The sequence below is a fragment of the Thrips palmi genome, unplaced genomic scaffold (genome assembly GCF_012932325.1).
Source record: "Thrips palmi isolate BJ-2018 unplaced genomic scaffold, TpBJ-2018v1 HiC_scaffold_7, whole genome shotgun sequence".
NCBI classification, from domain to species: domain Eukaryota; kingdom Metazoa; phylum Arthropoda; class Insecta; order Thysanoptera; family Thripidae; genus Thrips; species Thrips palmi.
In genome coordinates, this window is record NW_023144634.1 from 2,110,141 (window position 1) to 2,125,034 (window position 14,894).

Below are 14,894 nucleotides of genomic sequence, written 5' to 3' on the forward strand. Positions count from 1 at the left end.
ATGTCAGAAACCCGTCTGAAAACCTGATCAAACTTCACGCACCTCTAAAAGCTGAAAACACCTCCTGCCATTCCGAAGAACTCAAACCATTAATATTACAGTAATTTTTCAGAATTTCAGCTTTCAGAGGTGCGCGAATTTTGATCAGGATCTCGGAAATGTTTCTGTTATTCTGAATAAAATTTACACGAGTGGAGATCACGGCGTGTGTCTCCTCCGACGGGGAATGCGTGCACTCCAAAAGTTCTATAGCCAAGACCGTCTGTATTACGATGGTGAAATTGTCTATACTATTATGGTGGTGCAGCTGAGATTGTAACATAACATTGAGAATTCACAGTACCTTGTTAATATTTTGACGAATTTCGTTTGTATTGTGAACAAAATCTTCACCATAAGGTGCAGGACAAGACCAAGACCACCAAGACATTTAGAGTGTGCAGGGTTGCCACAAAAATGAAATTTTCATTTTCCCTGACTTTTCCCTGACTTCCAGACCCTTTTTCCCTGTTTTTCCCTGACTTTTTTGGGCCCTTTTTTAAGCAGTCGGGTAGAATAAATGATGAATTTTACGAACGAAATAGGTGTCTAGAGGTGTTATCCGTTTTTTTTCCCCGACTCCATTTCATTTTCCCTGACTTTTCCCTGACTTCCCTGACCGTTTTCAAAATAACTGACTTTTCCAGGTTTTCAAGGTTTTCCAGGCTTGTGGCAACCCTGGTGTGGGTACGGAAAGCCAAACACGGACGAAGGGTCACTCTGCCCAAGCAGACTGGTTCCGAGAGACGTTTTTCGTTGCTCTGACTCGCCCTCATGGGGCGCCCAGTACAGGTGCGAGAGAGACAGAGCGACGGAAACGACTCTCGGAATCAGTTCGCTGGGTCGTCCTATCGCACTCGAAATAAGAGAACGAAATTCGAGGCATTTCCACTGCCATTGCGGTGGACTGTCGGTACGGTCGGTAGCATCGCCCTGCAGAGCTATTCCCGCAGAGAAACTTCGCCGTTCTGTTGTTCTGCGAGATCATCCGGGTGGAGCTAGATGCGTCTAGCGGGCTGAGGTAAGCTACGTGGAGTCACAAGCGCAACCTACTGGTATTCCCACTGTTGCCCGCGGGAGGGGGGGGGGGGACAGAAAGGGATTGCGTGCAGACCAGGGGTGGCGCACCACGGCGCCAACAGGCCTACACACGAATACCAATGAATGGCACCCCCCTTCCACCCCCACCACCTCCCTCTTTTCCTCCTAGCTCTCATCGTGAGCTGGCGTTCGTTGTCGCTCGCGGACTCAATTGACGCGCGCATCACGTCTAATATCCCAGATCGAAGGCATGCCGGCTCGGCCAGGGCCCGGCCAGGGGTTTGGAAATTTGGAGGGCGGTTCCTGCGAACGGGGTAGGGGGTCGGGGAAGAGGGGAGTGGGAGGCGGTGTGCAAAGATGGGGTTGTGGAAGAGGGTGTACAAGAGACGGAGGTGAAGAAAGGGTGGAAAGGACAGCGTGGGAAGGGGCGCAAGAGGGTGCACAGGGAAGAGGTGAAGATGGCAGGGAGTGATTGCCATGCCGAGAAGGGGGTGCAAAGAGGAGAAATGGGATTGGGTGTACAGAGGGGTGCAGATACACCCCGAAAACAAAGGTTTATGTTTTTCCTTGTTTGTTTCATTTAATACAATAAGTAGCTGTTTTTCTTTTGCAAAAAAAAAAAGAAAATAAAGTGTGACTCAAAAATATTTTCCCTCAAAACACACGAGTTGTCGTCGGACAGAACAACCTATTTTCAATGGGTTTCCCATGTGACTTACGCCCTTATGCCCAACGGCCGCTGACATAAGGGATGTTTTCACTTGCGCCAAGAAGTCATCATTTTCCACAGTGTATAAGGCGTGGGGGAAGGGTGTGAGGTGATGCAAGCTGGGCGCACGGGGGCAAAGTGACAGGAATGCGGAGAGAAAGGAAGGCAGATGAGTGAGGGGGTGCAGAGGGAATGGAGGTGTCGCGGGAGAAGGGGGGGGGGGCAGGCAGGCCAGGGACAGCGAGCGAGGGCCTGTCAAAGAACCCCCACAGCCATCACGGGGGCCATCATGACCATCAGGAACACGGCCCACCCCCTCTAGTCCCCGCTGGACAGTGCCGACCGGCCGAACCCTCAACTCTCGGCAAAAAGGGGAAGGGGGGGGGGAGAGGATAGTTTGATCAGCGCACAAACCCGTCAACACGAGTTTTGACAGAGATCGGACGGAACGCCGCGCGTGGGGCCGTCACAATCCGGATGCAGAGAGCTTTGGATTAGCAACTTAAATCAACACAACACTGCTCTCATCTCTCTCGCGCGGTCAATGAAATACATTTCACACCAGACTCTGCTGGGAAACGCACGCCTAAAACCTTACGAAGGGTTGTGCGATAACGTAGTACAAACTACATACCAAAAAAAATAGCTCGTAAATTACGAATTATTTTCTTTCAAAACTTACGTATGCTCAAAATACTTTGTTATATCAAGCTACTTTACTTCGTAAGGCTTAAATAGTTTGTCAGGTTTTCAGAATGCGGTCTTTCGGTGAAGCAACTTCTGTTTTAGTCCACCAGTAGAGAAAAGAACCCCTAAAAAATACTGCCCCTCCCACACACACCGTGCGCACACACACCACACCTTCACAGAGGTGTGCGCGAAATTTGCGACAATTGCGCACTTGCCTGTACCTTCCCCGGCGAGTGCAATAAGCACGTGACACTGCGAGACAGTGGGCGGAGAATCCCGGCTGCAGGACTGGCTCGCCACACAGAAGAGAGAAAGAAGAGGGAAATTGGGCCGAAAATGAAAATTCCAGTCAGGAAGCAGCGAGACAAGAGGAAGCCACTCTGGCGCCGCGGGGCGGGGCACTGCCTGGGCAGGCCGGGTCGGGGGAGGGGGCCGGAGGGGGGCAGGACCTTAAGCCGTCGAGGAACTCGCAGAAACTCCGGCACTGCGAAAAGAATACCCGCGTCGTGCCACTGTGATGGCACACCGCGGCAAAGGCATGCGAAAGGGAGCATCGAAGAACACTGCTGCGCAGAGGGAGTGTGAAACCCTGCCTGTAGTAAACGCAGCGGCCGCCAAAAGCCGGTCCAACAGCATTTCTACACATTTGTCACCGTTTTGATCACCTTTGCGACAAGGCTTCTTAAACTCACTGTCGATCTACCTTGCTGCTGTTTTCAGTGTGCCGGCAAGCGGGTAGCCATCGGCACAGATGCGCACCGCACGTGTTACTGGACCGTGCGTGCATTCACGCGCAAATCGGGGCATCGGCCTTGGTCTGTCTGCAAACTACGAGCTCGGAGATAAGCTCTGCCCAATAGCTGTGAGTGCGCTCGCCAGGCTCACGCCCAAAATCCCTTTCAACGAGTTCCGCGACTGCCGGCACACAGTGGCGTAGTCATAACGTCACCAGCCAGTAAAACGATTGCAAAAGTTTCGGTCACACCGGCCAGTGGCAACGACAGTCGATGCCGGTTGAAGTGTATACAGGTGCCCACTTTGAAAAGTTTTCAGTACGGTCTAACGGTGGCCGTGGAGAGGCAGGGGTGGGGGCCCGCGAGCGCCGGAGAAAAGGGCCCAGCCTTGCATGGCGGGCGGGCCGGGTGAAGCCTCTTTTAAATTGGCCGCATAAAAGTGAGGGATGGCCGGGCTCCAGCTGATGATTGCTGGCAGGACCGGGCAGGGCCGGGCGAGGGGGACGTCGCACAGTGGGCCAGAAGACCGGCGGAGGTGGCCAAAATTCTGACGCGTTTAAGAGCTCTAGAGTCGCTAAACAGGACTCGAACCGAACATGTGACCCTACCAATGGATTCCGCGTTCGGAGAGCAATCCATTGGTGGAGTCACACGTCCAATCCCATTCAGCGACTTGGGAGCTTCAAACGCGTCTCGTATTTTGGCCGCCTCCAACGGTCTTCTGGCCCACTGTGCGTCGGTTCGTCGCTGCGCGCTCGCCGCCCTCCAGGACGAGGGCGGGGGCCAATCACGCTGAGGTGTGTTATTACAGCGTAGGGCGGATCGCATAGGGCGCTTACCCCTGCCACCGGCCAGGCCTGGCCGCGGGCTTGGCCGAGGGCTTGGCCCTGCAGGCTCGTTTTTCGCTCTCTCTCTCTCTCTCTCTCTCTCTCTCTCTCTCTCTCTCTCTCTCTCTCTCTCTCTCTCTCTCTCTTTTCACTCTCTCTCTCTTACGGAACGCCCTGTGAGTGCGACACAGATAGCACGAGCGCCGTTTGAACACGGCGTTCCCCTTCGCGACCCCACGGTGCGGTGTCGCTACGGCGAAGCGAGGCCCACCCCCACACTGTCACGTCGAGCTCGCCAGAATCCAAAGCCGCTGCGCAGAGCAAATTTTGAGACAGTCCCGCGTTCCGTTCCGCGACACCGCTAAATCTGTAACCAAGTCCCGTCCTAAAGATAGACTCTCCATCGATAAACCACCGTCATCCTCTCACCTTTCGACCCCCATCGCTTGCGCTCGGAATGACGGTAAACGCCACTACACCGCAACCTTCCCAGACGAAATCGATGCGAAGGAATAAGTCAGAACGGGTGCGAGCGAATGAAACACTGATAGACATGATCGTATGAACATGATGCTGCTCATCCACCACTCGTTAGACAAGAACCCACACACCCAAACAAGTTTGTTTTTAAAAAATAAATTAAAAATGATTTTTAAAAAATTTAATGTAGGAATTTTTGTTTGTTTGTTTATTTTTGCGAGGAATAGTTTGGTGGTCCTCGTTTTCTAAAAGCCGAACAAGGAAGAATAAAAAGAAGCGCCAGACCGAAAACAACAGGGGTGCTCCTTCGTCAAAACCCTCCGGAAAAAAAGAAGAATCGCAAACAATTGGACGAAAAGGGCGTATTTTTGAACGAGGCGTGCAGTGCAGGCGGGGACGAGGTTGCTCGGTGCCGAGTCGCCGACGCGGCTGTCACGCTGTCCTGCCGGCCAGTCTGCCCACCTGTCCAGTCGTCGCTGCTGTCATTTCCACCCAGGCCGGCCGCGCGGCGCAGGCGGCACAAGCGGCGCCTCGTCATTAGATTAGCCTTTCACTTATGGCGAACGGCGTCGGGGCGAGAACGAGCCGCGCGGGAACACGCACCGACACACACACACGCACGGGCCAGGCGGGGCACGCCACTGGAAGTGCCGTGGCCGCTACGTGTAGACAGAGCGAGAACGAAAAAGAAAAAGGCAAAAAAAAAAGGGAGGGCATGGGTGGGCCCACGCCAAGTGCATTATTTAAACCCATCCGGCAGTGCGACCCTTGACACGCAACGAGAGGGGCTGCCAACCTCATGTCGCTACATTCGAAAACAAAAATACGCTGGAGACAAAATTGTCGGACAGAAAGTTGAATAGGAACTATGGAGACACTTTGAAAAGCTCTCTTTTCTTTTTGCTTCGGCAGTGTGCCCGCACGCCTCATACACTTGCACTCCAACGCGGGCTCGCGCGCGGGCGGCCCCGAAGTGCCACACGTCCATCGGCGCCAGCGGGTCACGTCGTGTGGGACTGTTAACTTATGCACGGGACTGTACCAGTGTACCGGCGCGTCGGCCCGATGTGACACGTGACAAACACGCTGACACACTGGGCCGCCACGCCTCCAGGGAGACGGCCGATCATTTTTAACGAGCACCGCGAGACATTTTCGGATTCGACCAGGAGGAACAGGGGGAGGAACAGGGGGAGGAACAGGGGGAGGAGCCGCACGGCCAGCACGGCCCCGCCGACAGTGACGCCAGTGGCGCGTCGGCAGGGAATGACCTCGCACAGCGTGCCAGCAGACCGGTGGAGGCGGTCAAAACTCTAGACGTGTTTTGAGCTCCAGAATCGCTAAACAGGACTCGAACCGAACGCGTGACCCCACCAATGGATTCCTCGTACGGAGAGCAATCCATTGACGGGGTCACACGCTCGGTTCGAGTCCTGTTTAGCGACTCTGGAGCGCCTAGAATTTCGGAGGCCGGCGCCGGTTTGGCACACTGGACCTCGGCCACCACGGGGGTGCGCCGGTTTGGCGCACTGGGCCTCGGCCACCACGAGGGGGCACCGGTTTGGTCCACAGGACCTCGGCCACCACGAGGGGGCACCGGTTTGGCCCACTGGACCTCGGCCACCACGAAGGGGCGCCGGTTTGGCCCACTGGACCTCGGCCACCACGAAGGGGCGCCGGTTTGGCCCGCTGGGCCTCGGCCACCACGAAGGGGCGCCGGTTTGGCCCGCTGGGCCTCGGCCACCACGAGGGGGCGCCGGCCTGCCTGAGAGAGTCGAGGCCGTGTCGGGCTGAGCGGGGGCCTCTTGATTCAGTTAGTCTCTCGGGATGAATAGCACTCACTCCGGCCGTGAGGGCACGGCGCCGCTTGAGAGGCACACGACCTCTGCGCAGCGGCAGGGGCCGGGCAGCCCAGGTATTCCACCCTTCACAGCCTTGCAGCCTCGCTAGCCGAGCTAGCCGTACAGCCGCACAATGGTCTCTTGGCGGACTAGACTCGGTGATGCGCTGGAGGAGAGAAAAGGGGGGGGGGGGCAGAGGGTCGTCAAGGGGGGCACGGGGGGCCGAGAGCGGCCGAGAGGGTCAGGGGTCGACACGAAGGGCACGAGCACGGCAGCCAAGGCGCCTGTGGAGCTGCAGGCTGGTTCCGAGAGCGTTCCGTCGCTGTCTTTCTCGCACTCACGGGGAGTCCCACAGTGGGCCAGAAGACCGGTGGAGGCGGCCAAAACTCTAGACGCGTTTTGAGCTCCAGAGTCGCTAGATGGGACTCGAACCGATCGTGTGACCCCATCAATGGATTGCTCTCCGAACGAGGAATCCATTGGTGGGGTCACGCGTTCGGTTCGAGTCCTGTTTAGCGATTCTGGAGCTCAAAACACGTCTAGAATAGTGTTCTAAAGGGTAGGAATATTCCCGGGAATTTAGGGAATTCCCAGGAACGTTCCCGGGCACAATCAGACCCAAAAAATGGGAAATTCCCGGGAATTTTTAAAAAATGGCAAAAATAGCTAGTTTTTGCGGGGAAAATGTAGAAAGTGCAAGGTATCAAGTTAATAATTATGAAACACTTTAGTGTATTTCTATTTTTGTTTCAGAAGAGAACAAAATGAAACGTGTCGTAATAAAAAGTTCGCTTCTTGTCAATAAAAATTTGTATCAGAAATTTAACTTTTGTCAAATGTGATCGGTTTCATATGAAGCAATGTTCCCGGCCAAGTGGGAATATTCCCGGGAATTCCCGGGAAGTCTCGGGAATATTCCCCCAAATGATTGTTCCCGGGAATTTTCGAACACTAGTCTAGAATTTTGGCCGCCCCTACCGGTCTTCTGGCCCACTGTGCGTCCCGCTAGGTGTGCGAGGGACAGCGAGTCTGCTGGGCACGCTCGCCTGCCCTCCGAGAGGAAAGTCCCAATGCTGGAATCATCTATTTTTATCGACGGGGACAGGGCGCCGGGCGGGAAGAGGGGAGGTACGCCGGTGGCAGCGCGCGGCTAGCGGCGCGGCGGCGCGGCGAAAGGGGTAAAAGGGCGAGGTTGCTTACTCATCGGAACACTGGAAACAGAACCCCTTTTCCTCCGGCAGCACGTCCCGGCCGCACATGATAAATCAAAACTTTTTCACTCTCGTCGTTGCTGCGACTAGCTCCACAAGCCAGGAAAGTAAACCCGGACGGTTAGGAGTTGAAACCGCAGCGCGCGAAAGAGGTCGACAATACCCCGCGCTATCGGAAAAAGCTCCGTACCACCTTCAACGCGGCGCACAACCGAAAAATACTTCTCGTGATGCATCACGACGGCTTTTCAGGGCCATTCGGAACCACTCGGGTCCGTTCGAGTCCATTTCGGGTAAGTTCGGGTCCGTTCAGGTCCGTTCGGGTCCGTGTTGGGTCCATGTCGGGTCCGTTTCGGATCCGTTTCGGGTTTGTTTGAGTTCGTTTCGTGTCCGTTCGGGTGCGTTCCGGTCCGTTCGGACAGCCACTTCAGGGACAAAACGCGGGCTTCTTTTTCGGGCAGAGACAGAACAATGAAGGCGCTCGCGACAAGATTCCTTCCATTCCGCCCCGGTTCCCGGTTGGGCGGTGGTGGGGGAGCAGCCCGGGGCGCGGCGTTGACAAATATTTCTAATAACGGAACTCCGGCGGTGCTGCACCAAAGTGGCACGAAGTAGCACGAAGTGGGCTGCTGTATGGCCCCGGCGGGGAACAACGGGACGAGGCCAGGACGACGCCAGGACGAGAAAGCGACACGCGTGTGACGGACTGCCTCGCGTGAAGGATCACGCACGCGTCTTGCGCTTTCGCCTTTGCATCCTTTCCGCCTCGGCATCCTTTCCGCCTCTGCATCCTTTCCGCCTCGGCATCCTTTCCACCTCTGCATCCTTTCCGCCTCGGCATCCTTTCCACCTCCGCATCCTTACTGCCTCGGCATCCTTACCGCCTCTGCATCCTTTCCGCCTCTGCATCCTTTCCGCCTCTGCATCCTTTCCGCCTTGGCATCCTTTCCACCTCGGCATCCTTACCGCCTCTGCATCCTTACCACCTCTGCATCCTTTCCGCCTCGGCATCCTTTCCACCTCTTATACTTTTCACCTCTGCATCCTTTTCGCCTCTCCTTTCCTCCCCTGCATTCTTTCCACATCTGTATCCTTCCCCATCGCGCAACATTTATATTGCGTTTGCCGAGTAGAGATTCCTTTCCGATGAGAACGACGCTGCCGCCGCCGGCGAGATTAATATCTCACGGAAGCTAATAGAACAAAAAATAATTTCAGGCACCCCTTTTTTTCCCCTTGTGAAATCGATTCCCCGTACTAATTGCATTTCCGCGTTTCGGTATTTGCATACACCTGCTCGCGATTCGACATCTTCCAGCGGCTTCTAATTGAAAGCGCGTGGTGTGCCCGATTTGAGGGTAGCTGCACCGTCGCCTGCTTCGCATGCAAGGAGCGCGAACTCAATTTGGCATTCGGGGCGTCGCGGCCGAGGACGGCTGTATACCGGACATTCTGTGCTTCATAGGAATCGCCATGGTCTGCACGGAGATCACCGTCGCCGTCCATGGCGCGGCATGCTGCATGGGCGGGCTGGCCTCTCACACCACCACACTTCGCCACTATGTCGGGGCGGCGGACACGAAGGACTACGAAGGGACGCGAATAAGGGACTTGAAGGGACCCGAAGGCGTCCGAAGAAGAAACGCGAAGGGGGACCCGAAGAGGGGACCCACAAGGACCCGAGGAAGGGACCCGAAGAAGGGACCCGAAGAAGGGACCCGAAGAGGGGACCCGAAGAGAGGACCCACAAGGACCCGAAGAAGGGACCCGAAGGGACATGGAGGGACCCCATCCAGCAGATCCAGCACAGCTGGCAACACATAAGCGGCGTGCGCAAACTTAGTGCGGATGTAAAACTTGCCCAAAATCAAGTTTGCGCCCCCACCCACACCCACCCTCCCCATTCAAAGATTCGGCTGGCGGAGCGCCGCCGCGCGTCTCGCAAGCGTCTCGCCCGCGGCACGGCAGGCCGGCGGCAGGCACGGCCACTGCGAAACAGTTGGCCAAATGAAATGAAAACAGTCCCTCCGTCCTCCGTCTCGGACCGCAGCGCCACCAGCGCCACGCCGTCTCAACGACCGTCACCCCACCCCACCCCACCCCAGTGGCCACCACCCCCGGGGACGCCACTCAAGCCCACGGACAGCTTCTCTCCACTCTTACTGCTCTTATTATTCGCAAATTCCCGTTATTTCCCTTTTTGTTTTCAGCGAGGGGCCCGAGTAGGCGTCCCGGCGGGGTGGGGCGGGGGTCCCGTGGCGTAACCGCGACAGCGCGCAACCCAAGGGAGGCACTCTCACGGCAACCGCGTCCTCGCCCTGCTGCCGATCGCCGCGACTTTCCCAGCAACTCCAGTACCGGTCTCTGTCGCACTTATGGGGCGCCCCGCAGGCGTGCGAGTGAGGCAGAACGAGCTTTTCGCAGTCGCCCTGCTAGTGTCGCCGCCCGCCACTCTGGTTCTCTCGCACCTCTGAACGCCGAGACGAAAGATCGGAATGGGCCGGGTCGCTCGGTTCTTCAGTCCCCTTCGACAACATCAGCCGGTGGTGACGTTGCACCTTGGTTGCACCGCTGCACACTGCACACGCGAGCGGCAAACTTCGGCAGCGGGCCGCACTAGAGCCAGACAACACCGGCAGCGCGGCACAGTGGGCCAGAAGACCAGTGGAGGCGGCCAAAACTCCAGACGCGCCTCGAGCTCCAGAGTCGCTAAATAGGACTCGAACCGAACGTGTGACCCCATCAATGGATTGCTCTCCGAACGAGGAATCCATTGGTGGGGTCACACGTTCGATTCGAGTCCACCTTAGCGACTCTGGAGCTCAAAACACGTGTAGAGTTTTGGCCGCATCCACCGGTCTTCTGGCCCACTGTGCGCGGGGGAAGAGTGCAATGAAATGTCCACTTATCAGCTCGTGTCGTGTCACCGGTCACACGTAAATGGTCAGACACAAAGACAAGCCCACTCAGACACGCACACACAGACGAGCCCACACAGACACAGGGCTGACCCCCGAGTCTCGGCTTCGCACTCCGTTCCCTTTCCTGCGCGAAACGTGCAAGGGCGAGATTAGGACCCGGCCGAAGGGGCGGGCCGGAGGGGGGCTCAAACTTATGCCACGCCGCGCCGCCCGGCGCCGCCCTCTCTCCCTCCAAATGCGATTTAGTTGGAAGAAGTTGGCGGACGGGACGTGGAGACGCGTTATGGAACGACGGCTGCGGCGGGCCGGGCCATGCTACGCCACTGGCTAACGCCCACAGACAAGTCAGAGCGCCGCTTCGGCTTCGGTTTAAAGCGCAAACGGGAAGTGGCAACTTGCCTCGCAACTTGCCCGAGTCGCTTGACACCCTCGTTCACCGGTGACCGTCGGGTCTTCGACACTATCCTTGCTAAACTGCATGTGCACTGCAAAAACCGCTCCTGGTTTCCCCAGGAACTCCCTGAAATTGGCCTCCGCCTTTACCATAGGCTTCCTGGACAAAACAGGAACCACTTTTGCCGTGTGTGCTCCGAGAGAAGACACTACGCCATCGTGATTCTGACGAAAATGATGGCGATGAAATTGGAGTCATTCCAAAGAAATGGAAATGTCCTCCACGATTTAGTCATTAAGTGACACCAACTTTGACAGTGCCGGGGCTCCGCCTCCGCCAGCAACGCCCCAACGAAACACTAACGAGGCGGTCGGGTCCTATCATTGCAGCATCTACCCCGCCCAGCCGCGCCCTCCCCCTCGGCCTGCCCCGCCACCGCTCGGTTGGGTTCGGTTCCGCTTGTCGGATACATGTAAGCCCTCTCTGGGATTGGGTAGCACTGTGGCAGACTCGACTGAGCCACGGACAGACTCGCCGACAGACCGGCAGGGCTGAGCGAAACGCGCACTGCGCCGAACGTGGAACCCACGCACCGCTCCGAGCCATGCTCAATGTGAGCAAAATCAACTAAGACGGACCAGTTCTTCCGGCGACCATCTCCGATTTGCCTGATTTTTTGTAGGCTTAATAACTAACTAAAGGAGAGTCTAAAGCCAAAATATTAGGTCCGGCAAAAATTTATTGCCCGAGATATGGCCAACTTTAGTTTAACTTTTGGAGAAAAAACACGGATTTGGGTATTTTGGACTAATTTTACACTTTTCATAGTAGAGGGCTAAAATTTGGTCACTCTATGTAAAATTGGCCAAGGAACAAGAATATGACCTCAGATTTGACCTCCGAAGAATACCTGCAGAGTAAACCCCCCAAAACCCCCTAAAAACACCTAAAAAAACAGTTTTTTCTTGGGGTTTCTGGGAAAAATATGTGGACAAAAATTTCTGATGACCTCATCTTATAGCAAATGACGCGATGAATCGAATGAGACCACGCGCAGATTTTTATGTCAAACTGTTTAGGAGATATAGCGGTTCAAAGCATGCAAATTTTGCCATTTATTTTTTAAAAAATGTAGGTTTTGATCATTGTTTGACGTTCTCTGCCTTCTTGGTGTGTGTGGGTGATCTTTTCTTGTGGAAAAAGACGCGCTGAATCGAATGAGACCACGCACAGAGTTGTATCTCAAACCGTTTAGGAGATATAGCGGTACAAAGTATGGGCACGGTATTCCGCCCTCCCAAGAGGCGTGTTTGGCGGGCCTGCCTTGTCGGGTGTTTCTAGGAGCTCTCCCGTGCCCATACTTTAAACCACTTTATCTCCTAAACGGTTTGAGATACAACTCTGTGCGTGGTCTCATTCGATTTAGCGCGTCTTTTTCCACAAGAAAAGATCACCCACACACACCAAGAAGGCAGAGAACGTCAAACAATGCTCAAAACCTACATTTTTAAAAAAATAAATGGCAAAATTTGCATGCTTTGAACCGCTATATCTCCTAAACAGTTTGACATAAAAATCTGCGCGTGGTCTCATTCGATTCATCGCGTCATTTGCTATAAGATGAGGTCATCAGAAATTTTTGTCCACATATTTTTCCCAGAAACCCCAAGAAAAAACTGTTTTTTTAGGTGTTTTTAGGGGGTTTTGGGGGGTTTACTCTTCAGGTATTCTTCGGAGGTCAAATCTGAGGTCATATTCTTGTTCCTTGGCCAATTTTACATAGAGTGACCAAATTTTAGCCCTCTACTATGAAAAGTGTAAAATTAGTCCAAAATACCCAAATCCGTGTTTTTTCTCCAAAAGTTAAACTAAAGTTGGCCATATCTCAGGCAATAAATTTTTGTCGGACCTAATATTTTGGCTTTAGACTCTCCTTTAGTTAGTTATTAAGCCTACAAAAAATCAGGCAAATCGGAGAGGGTCGCCGGAAGAACTGGCCCGTCTTAGTTGATTTTGCTCTGTTTTAAGGTTTGTAGGCCGCGCCTGCCAACTGGAGGGTAGGCAGCGCCGTAACACGCGCCTGCACTGCGAGGCGCCTGCCAACTGGAGGGTAAGGTGCCCGCCGGGCCGTGCCAGGCGTGAGTCGCGTTTATGTCGTGCTCCGGGTTTAGTGGTGGTATAAAGTCAGTGTTTCGGTCCACATTTGGTATCGGTCGATGTGGTTCGCGGCCGGGCGTCGACGTGTCCTAGTGCAAAGTGGTTTAGTGCAACGGTGTCCGAGTAATCAGCAATTTACCCCTGGTGTCTTTGTCCGGGCCCTTGGCGTCCCCTCACACATGGCGCAGCGTCTGCAGGCCGTAGGCAGAGAGTGGGGGGGCCTCGCACAGGCCGCCACGCGGTTGGAGCCGCTCCTGCAGTTTTTCTCGGTTTCGGTGGTATAAAATCAGTCCCGATGGCTGATTTTGGTGTCATCTAACGCGGGTGGCGACAGTGATTGCGTGTGCTTGTTCGTGTGTCGATCGGTGTCGTTTTGTGGAAGTTACGGGCGTTTTTGTCGTCGCGGCCATGTGCGTCTTTGTGTGCCTCGAGGCAGTGCGCGATAAGCCGGCTGCGGCGCGACGCTCACGCGTGTCCAGCCAGCGTCCTGCTGCGTGCCTCAAGAGTGAGGTTAGGTCGCGGCCCTCGTTCTGCGCACCCCCAGCGGGCGACTTGCTGCAGCCTCCCTACGGATTCCTCATCAGCCGCCAATGGATCTCCCTGCCTGCATCACCTGCTCCACACCACGGAATTCCAGGTGACTCTGTGTCGTCCCTCGGGCGGGCTGGGCTGGGCCAGGGTATTCCCCGTGTTCCTTGTTTAGGTGTAGCGGCCTCTCCTGCGACTCATCAGCATCATCAATTAATACCCGCATCAATCGCCCAGTGCCTCCGTGTCACCCTTGGTTTTGGTTCGTTTGGGGTTTTGTCTGTGTCTGCCTCGGGCTGCACCTCGTTCTCTTGCTCTAGCTCGGCAGTGCTGCGCCACGAGTCAATTTCCTACCATCGACGTCCTCAGCCGTGGATTCTGCTCTGTTCCAGTTTCTGTTTTCCTTCTGTTGCTCCGGTTAATTTACAGTGTTCAGCGTCTGCTCGCGGCCGGCCGGGTGCCGCGCGGCGCGTCGCAGCGATAAGCAGGTCGCTGTCTCAGCGTAGCGTGCTGGCCAGGATGTGGCGGCAGTAATACGACACCACCAAGGCGGCCGCCGGCGGCGGTGCGGGACGCCTCACTTCGTTGTTTTGCCTCCGCAGGTTTTTATCACTCTGCTGCAGTCTCAGACCGCGTTGCTAAGACGGAGCGGTGAATTCGGCGAACGGTTGCCAACGCTGGCGAGTGGTCCCTTTGCCGTTACCCGCGCGTACCAACACACGCAGCCGCCCGGCCGTCTGGCCGTCTGCAACACCTTGGTGGCGGCCTTCTTCTCCACAGGTTTTTCCGCGCGATGCTGTAGACGGAGACTGCAGCGTGACCCAAGACACGGACCCGTCAATACCAACGCCGTGTTCAAGAGCAGGACCACCGGCACGACCTCCCAGCCCGACCCCTTACGACCGAAGATCGACGCCTGAGATTGGATTTCGTTTCACGGACGCGGTGATGAGGCGACGGGGCCGCGCACAGGAGGTCCTCTCTACAGGTAGCCAGCAGTGGGATGTCTCTTTTGCCACCAGATCGCAGATCCTTGACCAACATGCACAGCACGGCGATTTGGTGTAGTCGGTCGGGTGTTTGGTTGGATGAAGCTTTCTATTCGGTCGGCAAGGTCGCAGGATGCTCCCGCCAGGACACAGGTCGCATGAAGAGAGGGGCAGGGCGAAGAACACCTTTCTCAATACATCAATATTTGGACCAAGAGGACGCCGTTGTTCCCCGAGATAAGGGGACGAAGCAGGGGGGCACCGGAACCGGTTGTGCTCGTAGGCGCTGTTCCGGGGTGGAGGCCTGCATACCCCCCTCCGGGGGGATGTACT

General features: G+C 55.6%; 1 protein-coding gene across 8 annotated transcripts in view; it reads right to left on the bottom strand.

Moving 5' to 3' along the window:
• Positions 1 to 14,894, bottom strand: part of LOC117652403 (dystrophin) — a 149,052-nt gene that overhangs the window by 69,744 nt on the left and 64,414 nt on the right. The window lies entirely within an intron of this gene.